General features: G+C 34.6%; 1 protein-coding gene and 1 long non-coding RNA gene across 2 annotated transcripts in view; both read right to left on the minus strand.

Annotated features, from left to right (window-relative positions):
- Positions 1–13,544, minus strand: part of LOC129952788 (myb-like protein Q) — a 275,661-nt gene that overhangs the window by 39,258 nt on the left and 222,859 nt on the right. The gene's annotated exons all lie outside the window — the stretch shown is intronic.
- On the minus strand, positions 2,499–3,062 carry LOC129952789 (uncharacterized). The gene is made up of 2 exons (XR_008782386.1): positions 2,724–3,062; positions 2,499–2,653 (listed from the first exon to the last, which is right to left on the minus strand). It is a non-coding gene; the product is annotated as an uncharacterized LOC129952789 (long non-coding RNA).

Below are 13,544 nucleotides of genomic sequence, written 5' to 3' on the forward strand. Positions count from 1 at the left end.
TCTAAGCCGTTGGACTTGAATTGTGCTAACTAGGTCAGTGTCGTTGTACAGCCCCTACAGTTCGTCGTTATATCTTCTCCTTCATTCTCCATCTATGCGTACGGGACCAAAAATTATCCAAAGAATTTTTCTCTCGAAGTATTCTAAGACGCTCTCATCTTTCTTTGACAAACTTCGAAACTTCTCACAGAACTTCCTTGTTTTGGCTTGGACCGGGATATCCGTAGCCGTACCTTGGCTACAACGAGGTAGTGGCCCGAGTCAATATTGGTCCCTCGGAAAGTTCGGATATCCTTTGTACTGGAGACGTGTTGTGCGTCGATCGCAATGTGGTCAATCTGTTTGACGGTTGATTGATCTGGAGATTTACATGTCCCCTTGTGGATATTGAGATGTGTAAACTGCGTACTAGCTACCAGAACGTCTCGCCCCGCAGCGAAATCGATCAGCCTGAATCCGTTGTCAGAGATGGTGTCGTGCAGGCTGTATCTCCCGATTGTGCCAGTAAAGATGTCTTCTCTTCCTAGCTTGGCGTTAAAATCTTCTAAGATAATTTTAATGTCTAGTTCCAACAACAAATCCACACCCAAATAGCCTTTATTCTCAGTAACAGTCGCCGTAGTAGATATCGCAGTCTTTTAGTTTGCGTTTTCCCCGTCCATCCCATCGCATTTTTTGGATGGCGGTAATATCTGCCTTGCAGCACTTTAGGGCTTCCGCTAATTGTTCGGCTGCACGTGGTCTGTTAAGGGAAATTCCACGTACAGATCCGAAGTTCGTTGTTCTTATTTCGTTTGCTTGGGTTGTCAACAGTAAATCCGTCCGTATCCGAGGCTTGTTGGTGCTTCGCAACTAAAGGTATTTTTTACGTGGCCAGGAAGTCACCCCGACGGCACAACCGCCAACCTGGAGGGCCAGATCCTGAGTATAACTCCAAGAACGGGGAACCGGATAAACTGCTCCTTATAGACTTGGGCTTCGAATAAGTCATAGAAGTCCTATAAGGTGCTCACTAAGTAGTTGAACTTTTGACCATTTTTTGTAGGTCCTAATAAATTAAAAAAAAATGCCGAACGCGAACTTGCTTATAACTTTAAATTCCAAGTCTGAACTCAATTAACACAATGGTTTAGGCTTTAGGCCTTAGGGGTGAGGACCGATAGACAGCCGGATGGAATCGCTGGATCCAGTTTTATCGATTTTTGTTCACCGTAAAGTCATGTTCGATTACAATCTCTTGTAAAACATTTTTATCAAATGGAAAACTTGATTTACATATAGTTCTTGCAATTGGCACGCAAAAAAGAAGATCAATGGACCCTCAAAAAAAAGGAGACGTCAACGCATAAAGACAGCCACCATTTTGAAATAAATCACTTCATACGATTGTAAAATAAAATACTGTTTCTTTAATCTCGATTTATTGTGTAGTTTTCGTGAACAAAAATTCCCAAAACCCTACATTTTTAACATCATTATTGGCCCATTAAAATTTTGAATTTTTACGTTTAAAAATGTGTACATTTAATAATACTTCTTCAAATTCTTTATCACAGTGACATTTACTCAATTTCTAAATCTGTGGGACCGTACACTTGTAGCAATATCCTTCAATCGATTTTTTAAAAGCAAAAAGCTTCAAAACTATTGCTTTTTTGAAATGAAGAAAGCGTCAAAAGTCAAGAAAATAAATTACTAGAAATGTTAGAAATCAAAAAATTCTAAGTTTTACCATTAAGTTTTAAAAGTGTGCAAATTGCTGTCACGAATTCCAAACATTTCCTGACTCGTTTTTCAAAAATCACTTACGTTTTATTCGCAAACAATGAGCAACATAAATCAACACGCATAAGTGTCCTTAATCATAAAACAAAACTGGCATAGAATCAACTGTCAAAAGTGCAAATTAAATTTTTATTTTTTCGCACCACAATAATTCAAACTTCAACGTAAAATGAAGAGTTGTAAAACTGTCAACTTTCTATTCAATCTTTCTTTTTTTACTTACTGCAATCAACCAAGAGGACAATAATTAATAAAAATGATGAAACAAAAAGAAAAAAAAGGAGAAATGATTATAGCACTTAAAATTTATTACAAAAACTATTTTAAATGCTTAAATAAATTTTGCACTTAAGTGTGACGTTTTGAAAATTTATTTTTCCGCAAGTCGCATATTTTTATACTTAACACTTCATTTCATTCGGTACTTATTAAACTTACAACTTAGAAACACATAGATTTTATGCAAGACGAGCTAGACTACGACCAGGACCATACCTTACCTCACCTATCAGGCAGCAGAAGAAAGAAGCGTGCGTTCTTTTATATTCATCACGTTATTTTGATCGTAAAGTTAAAATTTTTATTAGCGTTTCAGATTTTCCTTTTTTGCTGTTTAGTTGTTGTTTTTTTTTTCCATCATCACACTCGATTAACCGAAGAACGCGCTTCATTCTAGACAAAAGGATTCTTCAACACCTTTCTTGTCGAGTCGAGTCGAGTCGAGGGTTATGTAAAGCCTTTTCGTTTGTAAATTTTATATACCTTCTAAATATATGCTGCATGAATTGCAAATGAAGCGAAATATAAGGAATTTCAACCCCTCTTCATGTGATGGCGTTTTAAAGTGATCTTTCTTTAACTTGTTTACCTATACATAGATGAAAAGCACAGAGGGGGTAATACGTATAGTGAGAAGGAGATGAGTTGAAATTTATTACCGTTTTGACATTTATTACACGCAGTTTTTACATTATTCTACCCAAAAGACCTCATTTGACGTTTGTAACTTATAACTGAACCGAACCGAACCGAACGAACCTAAGCCAGTGACAAACTCGTATTTTTTGTTTTGTTTCATTCAAATTGACACAAAACTCGTTTGACAGTTAAAAAAATATAAACTGCACTACAGTCGGTCGAGTATATTGACATTACATTTTTCATTCTGGATAAGGTGATGGTTAGAATATGAGAAATGACGTTTAAATATATTTTTAGAATCACAAAGGTGCATAATATGATGATGGAATGACAAGTTTATACGCAGTTTCATTTCTTTTCATTTAGTTTGATTTGATTTTATTTTCGGGTAGAACTGGTTTATTGACAGCTGCTGTTGCTGTTGCAAGTAATGTTGCATGAATAAATTTCTTTTTTATGATTTAAAAAGCAAATATATCGAATTAAATGCAGTTTTTTTTCTTCTTCTGATGTTTGCTGTAAGTGATAACCAGATGGCTTGTGGACAAAGGTGATGTTTTTAAAAGGGGTGATTTTGTGCTTGGGCTTATTAGCGGGGTACCTTCACTTTGACAAATTATTTTTTGAGCGGCTGGAGTTGAGGTGGTTTTTGATTACCATACGTCATTAAATAGAAGTGGCGTGATTTATCATTTTGCAACCCTTCAAAATTAACCACAAAGAAAAGGATAAAAAACAAATCTCTCTGAATTTGATAAATAAAAGAGAAGGATCAAAAATGACATTTTTTGATTGAAGTTTCCGCTAAACATAGTACTTTAAATTATGCATAACCGATTATATGAATCTGTGAAATTAGTCAAGTGTCAAGTGTAAGCTAAGCATAGACGGTTGAAAGATCTACAAATAATAGCCGAACTGTCAAAAGTCTTACAATAGCATATAATTAGGTGTCAATTGGTTATTTTCTATTAATTGAAAAATTTGTATCTAAATGTATGACAATTATTTGGTAGAAAATCGGTTGACCTTTGCGACCTTTCTGTTTACATGGTTAAACTAAAAATTGATAGTCCTATTGGACAGTAATTTCTTTCACAGATGACATTCGCATTTTGACAAAGTCAATATTGAAGGTTGTGCAAAGGTGTGACCATTTTGCATTACATTCGTTCACCGCATGGCTGACAGTTGGCTGACAATTTTTTTTTTCTATCACTTTTGACAGATGAAATTGGATGTTTGCATGGTTAATGGAAAATAAGTAAAACATAATAAAAAATAAAATTTCTTTGAAAAATCTTCCAACCGTGTGTACTTAGCTTTAAAATGTCAAAGATTCGCTTGCATTCTATTTGCAACTCATTCAGCAGGTTCTGTAATCGACATAATTGTTTATGTCAATTAGGTGCCATTAGATAAATTGGCCTGTTTATTTTTAATACATTTTAACAAAATCTATTTTTTTTGACAGATAAACAAATGTTCTCAATAAAATGTTACGGTTCTTACAGTCAAACTCTGAAAGTAGAATTTTCTGACATTCGACTTTCTTTTCGGAAAATGTAAAGAAATAAAAGTGGGAAAAAAAGAAACATAATTTGACAATTATTAAGGTGTTCAAAGTGAGATGATTCTATTTGACGTTTTTGCACCTTATCTCTTTCCTCCATATGTCATTATAGTTGTTTTAATTGTGAAGAGAGTGCGAGAACACCGACTAAAAAGTCAAACTATGAAATTTTGAACCTGTTTCTGTCAAAATAAATTCTCTCATTTGAAAATTGACACTATTTGTCATATTCAAAAATTTATAGGTGTTAAATACACTTTCTCTCTAATCCTTATTTTATATACATATGTCAAAAACAAACAAACCTCAAATGCTTTACTTCAAAGACCACCCGGTTTTGCAAGTTTGACAGATCGATAACAAAAACCACCAACTTTCAAACTAAAGCTGATGTGTTTGTTTCTTTAATCAATTAGAAACTTTGCATAGGTATCTTCCAATTTCGAATAACAAAAACAAAATAGCTCAACCTCCAAAACTATACCTAGAACGAAGCAAGACAAAAAAAAAACAACTTTTCAAACTCTATCTACGAAACTATAAGCGTCAAAACAACATTCTCAAGGTCTCGTTCCTATTTATATACACACGGGGACCAGCGAACTATACAAAAAATTGAGAAAAAAATAAGAGAATAGAAACTCCGTCAGCTTGTGTGAATGGAATTTTGTTTACCACAATCTCGTATTTCAAAACAAAGTCCAAAAAGCGTCTTCTCATCGTTTTCGTATAGTTTCTTCCCTAAATATAAGTCTGTCTTTTGGTTTCTCGTCGCCGTTCGTCGTCGTCATCCGTCCAAACTTTTGTATGAAAAGTATAACGAGGAGAAGAAACCCAAAAGCCTAGACTTATAGAATCTTGAATATATTTCATTCTTCATTCAGAACATCAACATCCTCGTTCCTCTTCTTCTGATGATGATGATGGTGAACCTTGATGTGTACTCGTATGTTGTCTGTTGTTTTGAAGAAACGCTTTTTTGGCTGCTCGTATTTCTTCAGGTTTCTTGTATTTTTTTTTTGTGAGTTGCTCCTTTTCTAGGAAATAAACTTTGTTTGTAGGATTCTCTCTTCTCAAACTTCTAATCCTATGAATTCCAGGAATTGTTTTTCATACGATGGCGACCAACATCGTCGTCGTAGTCACAATGACAGCAAGAGTGAAATCCAAAAATGGACACAAACAGAACTTTAGAAAGAAAAAAAAAACACCAACTAACTGACAGACAATGCCAGCCATTTTTGTTTTCTTTTGTTGTTCTGGATTCTCATACCTGCCTGCAAAGTGTACACCTATCCTTATGTTTTTTGTTTCGGGGCCATGTTGGTTTTTTGTTTGTCAATTTAAAAGAAACGAAAGAAAAGGATATGCGGTAAAATTGTAATGTAAATTCTTAAAATATCCAAACTTTACATGAAGCCCCATTTCAGTGAAGGGTTTTTATTCGGAAATTCCACCATAACGAACATAAACATGGTGAGCCTATATTTGCAGGTATCTCTCTAGATACGATCTTTGTGTCATGGTTCCAAAGATTACCAGGTATTTAGATAAAGAAAAAAAAAAAACAATACAAAACCTATAAAATCTTTGAACATTTATTAATTGAATAAAAAAAAAACAGAACATGGGATATAATTTTTTGGGATCTCGAAGCCTACCTACCTAACCTAGACCTACCCAGCGGCCGCCATTAAAATCAATCCCAAGAGTTTCGACTCGGTCCAAGCAATATCTGTAATCCATATAAACAATTAAAGTGCGTGGAGGGAGTTGCCAAATGATTTCTATTAATTTCTTGTTACCAATGCGAATATTTGTGTTTTCTTTTTTTTATGTGTTCCCAAAATAAAATAATGTTAAAGCTTTATAGCTGAATGAAGGGTCGTCAATATCTTGAGATCTCGATACAAAAATAACATGAGAGGCAAATCATTAAATTTGTTCAAGTGTGGAACATAACATCGTTTCACAATTTCCGGAGCAAAAATTAGTTTTTATATTATTATTAAAGATTTTCTTGGAAATCCTGAGTTGGGCGCCAATTTATTTTTTTATGATTGTGCTATGAAAATGTATGTAAGCTTTTAATAGGCGAACATTCTTAGTAAAGTGGTTATTGGTAGGAGTATATATCTATAAGAGATCTTAAATAAGATGTTATTTTAGAATGATTTGGGACTTAGTATGGGATTTTCTAGATGGCGAGAACCTTTGTGTTCTTGGAATTAATGTAATCTTTCTCGTAATCACTAGAAAAACAGAGATATTTACATAATTTGTTTTGAAACTTAATTTTGTTCAAGTTCAAGTACATAGAAAAATTGTGTATTTTTATAGGAATGTTAAATTATTGTGATTGAACCTTCCCACCTTTTAAGGGAATGAAGAACTGATGTACCAATTTTTAAGATTCAAGCATTTGTAACGACAATTTTTTTTAAAGTCGAAGGATATTTTTGACCTCTTTAAGACACGCCATATATTTTTTTTAAACTAAAGCATTACAATTTGAAAAATTTGTGTTGAACTGTCAGTTTTAGCAAAAAGATTAGGAGAAAAAGTGGAACCTTGTGGGACATTATAATAAAACTGTTTCTTTATATTTTTCAGGGAGAACTTCGTAAATATAATTTTAAACATGACAAATAAAATCCGAATAAAAACGGAACCTTGTAGGACAACTTAAATTTCGAAATTTTAACTATTCAAAATAATTTATTTTTAATGGCTGAATCACAAACACGCCTCAGCTTCGGCTTCACATGACGTTTACGAGTGGCTATGGCTGACTATAGGAATTCAATGCATGCTATCCCAATGGAGCTTCGACCTCATGTTTCGATTGACAATCGTAAGGAAAAGAACGTTATGTAACGTAATGTGACTCCAAACGGAAGCTCTAGTTCAATTATTACAGCTCAACAGCTGTAAAAAATGTCAACAATCAAATTATTTGCTCTTTGGAGCTTGGAGGGATGAAATAGTAGAAATGTCATTCAAAGCAATTTCGCAGCAAGCCCACCGTAACGCAGACGAAGCGTGTTTGTGATTTAGCCATAATTGATAGAGCTCTGTGACGTAAATGTTTTTAAAAATAGGAAAAAGACTTCAAAAAAGAAATGTTTTAAAAATGGGAAATATATTAGGAGAAAAACTGGACACCTGTGGCACCCCATAATTTTTTTTTAAATCTCATTACTTTAACTATCGGAATTAATTTATGAATAATTAATTGAGAGAGCAAACGTAATGAAGATGTTTTTCGAAAAGGCAAACTAAACAGGAAGAAAAACAGAGCCTTGTGGTACACCATCGATTGTTTTATTAAAACATCAAGACTAACTAGAGTAGGATAGAAAACAAACCCTTGTGGCACACCATATTCTTCTTAGTTACAGAATGCAAATTATTCAACATAATTTCGTTTGAAATGCCAAGACTTATGGTACTTCATAATGACTTTTAAGAAAATGGGAAATAGATAGGGAGCAAAACCGGACTCTTGTGGAACCCCATAGTTTGTGTTTTTCAAAACTACACCAATTAAAGTATTCAATAGTTTTTTTTTATTTACAGGGCTTTTGATAAGATTCCGTTAATTTTATGTTTAACCGAATATCTGAACAAGAGCAATTCCTTTTCTAAAAACAATAAATACCAAGTACTTGTTATTTCAAAAGATAAAGAACAAGAACAAAGCCCTATAGGAAGGAATTTAGTTGTTCTTGCTTTAGGAAGTCTCTTGTTTGTCATTTAATTTTCAGCATGTTGAAATATTTGATAGTCTCGTTTAACATTAAGCTGGTAGGCAGATACTTTACTTTGTCCGACTGTAATAGTAAACTTGCAATCCAGCGACAGTCACCTAACAAATTACTCTTACAGAAACCATCTAACTTACAAAAAAAGATAAAACCTAAATTCATGTGACTTGTTCAATGCAACAAAGTTGCATCAGCAACTGAAGAACGAAAACATTTAAAGAAAATTCCCAACCACTGTTCAGACTTTCCACAAAAAAGTCTGCAGTTCAATCCTTAAAATTCTTTCTTCATTTTTGGCACGTGCTTGTGCGGCTTTAGCTCTGGGGGTTATAAAAATCCAAACAGCATAAAAAAACTAACAAACACGGAAGAAACACATCCACCACCCATTAACTACCTCAAAAGAAACCAAATCTAAAGGTGGAACACACCGTAATGCGATTACAAAGTCACGTCCTGTAGAGAGACATCACCAACTTCCACAAGAGACTTTATTTTTTATTCACCAAAAAAAGAAATCTAAATCGTAAAGAACTTTTGAAACCCGATTTCACGTACCTGGGTAAAGCTGATGGTAACTGCCAGTTCCCACCTCATCTCGCCCATATAAATAAAATGATCAAGAAGAAAAAACGCGCGCGAAAATTTCACGAAATAAATAAAAAAAAAATAAAAAAAACGTAAGTGCACTTTTAAACAGTACTGTCGTCGACACTATGACGCGCGGGAGAAGCACTCTTGAGGCAAAACAAGCCCAAGACAAAACAAAAATAAAACCCCCCAAAACAAAACTGGATAACCAAGGCAAACAAGACGAGCCCGTGTTGTCTGTTGTAGAAAGGAAGGAAGCAAGGTAGGTAAGGTAGTTAGGTACATGCGGCAGAGACACAAAAACTGGTCCAGGTCCCCACTTAAAGGGATGACAGTCGGGGCGGAGGATCCTCGCTACTAAAAGGACTGCCAACCAAAACAAAATACAAAACTCAAGGAAGCACTCTCTAACCGAAATGGCAAGGTAAACATTATAGAGGCGGCGGCGATGGCAGGCGCGTAGAAGGTCAACGCTCTTATCCCAGCAGCAGCACCACCACCATAGTTCCTCTTTCTTTCTTTCGTTCCTCGCTGCTTAGAGTCACCAAGCTCCTGATGTTGATGCGATATTCATTGCTGGTGCTGATACTGCTGCTGGTGCTGACTGCCTTGGTGTGGACTGCGGACTGCTTCAGCTTCAGTGGTTCCACTTTCTGCTGATGTGCCTTTGTTTGTTCGGTTTGCTTTCCTGTTTGAAAAGCGCGGGACGTTAACGCTATATCTTTGGTGTGGTCTTGCGCGTCTTGGTCTCTTTTTTGATGGTGATGATGCTTAAGAAGAAAAGTCTACAAGGCAAAATGTGAAGATTTGATTTTTTGTTGCTGTTGTTTGGTTTCCAAACCACCACTCTGCCACCTTAACTACCGCACCGACATACACTGACACCGACACAGTCTGTTGACAAAAATATAAAAATAAAACAGATGGAGCTGTTGTCGGTTGAGTCATTCTTCTTTATATACACATAGGCCTACCAGCCACCGTCGCGTCGCATTGTTGATGACTGCAGCCAGCTACTGCACAACGCGTCGTCGGTCGCCATTACAGATCAGAGATTGTGATCTCTTCTTCCCGCAACCGCACACAAGAATAAGAAAATACAATTTTTAAAACCACCAAACATAATATAAAAAATATAAAACTCGGTTAAAGCTAAATGCATCCTTCATGATATACATTGTTGCAAAAAGCGGTTTTTTGATTTATTAATTACCGCTGCATCTTTCTTTCGTTCAATTTTCGTCTCCACCCGCGTCCAGGTTCCTTGAATCAAAAAATACAAGTACGGATGATGCGAGGGGCCTGTCTAAAAGGGTTTTGTCTCGCCGTTATTCGATTTTGTATAGTGATAGATATTTTGAAACTTGTCATAGTTACAGGACGGGACCCACAATTTTCTGACAAATCAGTTCAAAATTTTACTATACTTTTTTAAGCCTCCTACATAAAGACGTGTGATACCCAAACCTGACATTTTCCACAGTGACAGATACTGAGGGGACCCATGATTTTGTGTCAAATGAGCCCACAAGCTTATTTAAATTCAGGAAAAATATTTCCGAATTTAGCACTGTTAGTAAAGTCCCCTCCACAAACAAATTTTGGGACCAGCTCCTGATGCAACCACTCGAAAATGACAACAAAATTGTTCATAAGAATAAAGAGACCTCTTGTGTTTTTCTTGTTTATTGACTCAGTCGTCTCTTGAGATTTAGCAACAATAAGCATTTAAAATTAGCCAAAGTGTTTTTTAAATAAATTATTTGTTATTTGTTTTCGGTTGAGATAATTTCTTACATTCCCTCCTACTGGCAAGTAGAAATATGTGTTCATTATTTCCTCGCATTTTAAAATTAAAATGGATCTTTATTGTTTTACATGAAGAATTTTTATATCGCAAGATGATATTATCTTCCAAGCAGACGGAAATTAAATTGATAAATTATTATTATTGTTTTTGAACAACACCTGTTGAGAAGAAAATAAAATTATAACAGTTTTGATTTATGGATAATTCACCAAAAAAGAGAACGAGAATTGTAAAAGAAGCTTTTAGTTGAACAACACAGTACGAGTTTGGTTTGCAAAACGTCAGCTGATGACAATCCCTGAAGGGAATATTTACAGGTGGTGTGCGGTACACCTTGTACCGCAGGGCTAAGTTATAAAACCACTTCTTTTTTTAATGTGTGCCAAATATTCCAACCATCTTCGTAAAGACTCATTGATGCCATTAGAATTTGAGTATTCCAAAGAAACTTCAAAGTAATTTTAATACTGCCTTACCGACCATGAGACCCTTCAAACCAAAGTGTCAAAACACGATTATCTCTACTTCAACTTTTATTTATTATGCCTGAATCCAGATCTTCATGTATCCATATTTGTCAAATGAATATTTTGAGTTTTCAAAGGAAGTTTTTGGATAGCGTGATAGCGAAGTCAAAAAAAAAATGTTGGTGTGCCACAAGGATTCCCACAGTCTCCACTTTTCTTTATTAGATTTATTCCCTGTATTATGTTGGAAAAATCCAGTTTAATCCGCACACCTACTTAGTTCTTAAACTTAACGAAACGTTCAGAATGCATGTTCAGTGACAACTCAATTCGTCATAGCTCATAGCCATTTTACAATATCATTGAAATTATAAATTACTGCTTTTTAATTGACTATCGATATATTGTTTTGGCATTCTAAACGTCATTTTTTTATTTCTTTTTTTTTTATTTTGTGGTTGCTTAATTATTATCTTTTTTATACTCGTACATCTTTGAAATGCAATTCTATCAACAATAATTTTTTTAATTTAAGTCAAGCTGAGATAATTGCAAACGTGGGGTTTGCTATTGTCCCAATCGTCGTCGTCATCTGTCGGCGTCGTCGTTTGCAGTCATTTTCGTTGCCAGAATATAAAAAAAGTTATCTTGTAAAACACAATTGCTAACATATTGGAACACAACCTTTATCTAATGACTTTGCTGCCACCGTAAACTACCTACAAAAAAGTGGGCTTGTCCCCACTTTATAATTCGGTCGCAGTTATGGCAAACAAATAGAATTAAAAGTCTTGTTAGGCTATCGCTAATCTATCTCCGCTCACATAAAAATGAGACACCACCCCCATCATATTATTTTTTTTTTACCTAAAAGACCCCAAAGTGCATCAACCTTGAATGCAAAAAGAAAGAGTTATTTTATGTCGTACGTATCATGCAACGCTACGCACTCTGGCAACACCACCGCACAATACCGATTCGATTTGCAATTATCGCTTAATAATGGAACGCTCCCAGCATGACAGCCAGCCAGCTAACATAGCCAGCATTAACAACAGCAGCGCCATCATTGTTGCTTTTACGTACTAAAACGTAATTATACTTATTAACTGTCATGTTTTGCCAGTTTTCGATAATTAATGATCTTGCGGCGAGGTGGTGTGGTAAAAGGTGGGATAGGGTTAGAATAGATGTGCCACAGACACAGCGGGTGTTTATTTGATTACATTTTATATTCTCATTCAGACTTATAGAAAAATTTATATTGGGAGTCTAGTTTTATATTTATGACATAGTTTTTATGAGGTTATGGGCGGTTGATCTTTAACGACAAGGAGATAATTATAGGGTTTTTGTTAATAAATATGTAAATAATACTTCTTAATGGTTTTTTGTTGCTATTTTTTAATGTGGTTAAAAAGGTGATCGTATAATTTAAGATCTTGTGAACACAAATTGGCTAAAGTGGGTTGAAAGTTGTTGCATGTGACACATTCCAGTTGGCACGGAGCGGCGGCCGTGGTCGTGTAGGTTATAAGTATAGGAGAGGTAATAATTCCTTATCCAAATTTGTAGTCCCGCATTTATATGTAAATAATAGCGAGTAGCGCCAAACGTCAAAATCTTTTATTTCATTGAAACTCACGTTTGTTTTTTCTTCAAAATACCGGCAATTTAATTAAAATTATGGGAAACGTTACCTTAAACATTCGAAAATCGACTCTTTTGCGTAGCTGTCAGATATGCTAAGTAATGATCTTAGCTTTTAAAATGAACATGACTTTTAAAAGTTGCTGTAAGTGGTACATTCGTAATGATTATGTTACTAAATTGTTAGTTTTACGTTACGTTTTCATGCAGACAATAGAAGCTAATTTCGAGCTTGTATTTCGAAATCGTCCAAATCTTTCACTTTGATGAAACTGACTTACATAATATGTTTACTTTTCCTTTTTTTTTTGAAAAGACTGACATTTTTGGAATATTCTGAATAACGAATTTCTTAAAATTCTATGTAGAATTTAAATGTTTTAAACAGTCAGAAATCGATTTTTTTGAGTAGATGTCAGATTCATCAAAGTGATGACCATTTTAAATGATTGTATTCAATTGATTGCTTTAAAATGTCTGCTATCTTAATAGTTACAAATGGATTGAGACTCCATGATTTGATTAAAGTTAAATATGTAAGGTCAATCTTTCAATTTGAAAATGGAGACGTCATTTAACTGTCACATGTGTAAATGTGGTATAACCGAATAAAGCTAGGAATGTAATTTCCAACACTATTGACAAACGCCAAAATCTTTCACTTTGATGGAACTAACATTTGATAATTAATTTCTAAGAATTCTATTTTAATATTTAAATGTTGAACAGTCAGATATTAATTTTTGTGTGTAGCTGTCAGATTCATCAAAGTGATGACCTTCACTTTTTAAATTATTGCATTCAATTGATTGCTTTAAAATGTCTGCGATCTTAATAGTTACAAATGGTTTCAGACTCCATAATTTTATTAAAGTTAAGTTCTTAGGTACTTAACTTTTCAATTTGAATATGGAGACGTCATTTAACTGTCACATGTGTAAATGTGGTATAGCCGAAAAAAGCTAGGAATATAACTTAAG

Source organism: Eupeodes corollae, chromosome 3 (genome assembly GCF_945859685.1).
Source record: "Eupeodes corollae chromosome 3, idEupCoro1.1, whole genome shotgun sequence".
Taxonomy (NCBI): Eukaryota; Metazoa; Arthropoda; class Insecta; order Diptera; family Syrphidae; genus Eupeodes; species Eupeodes corollae.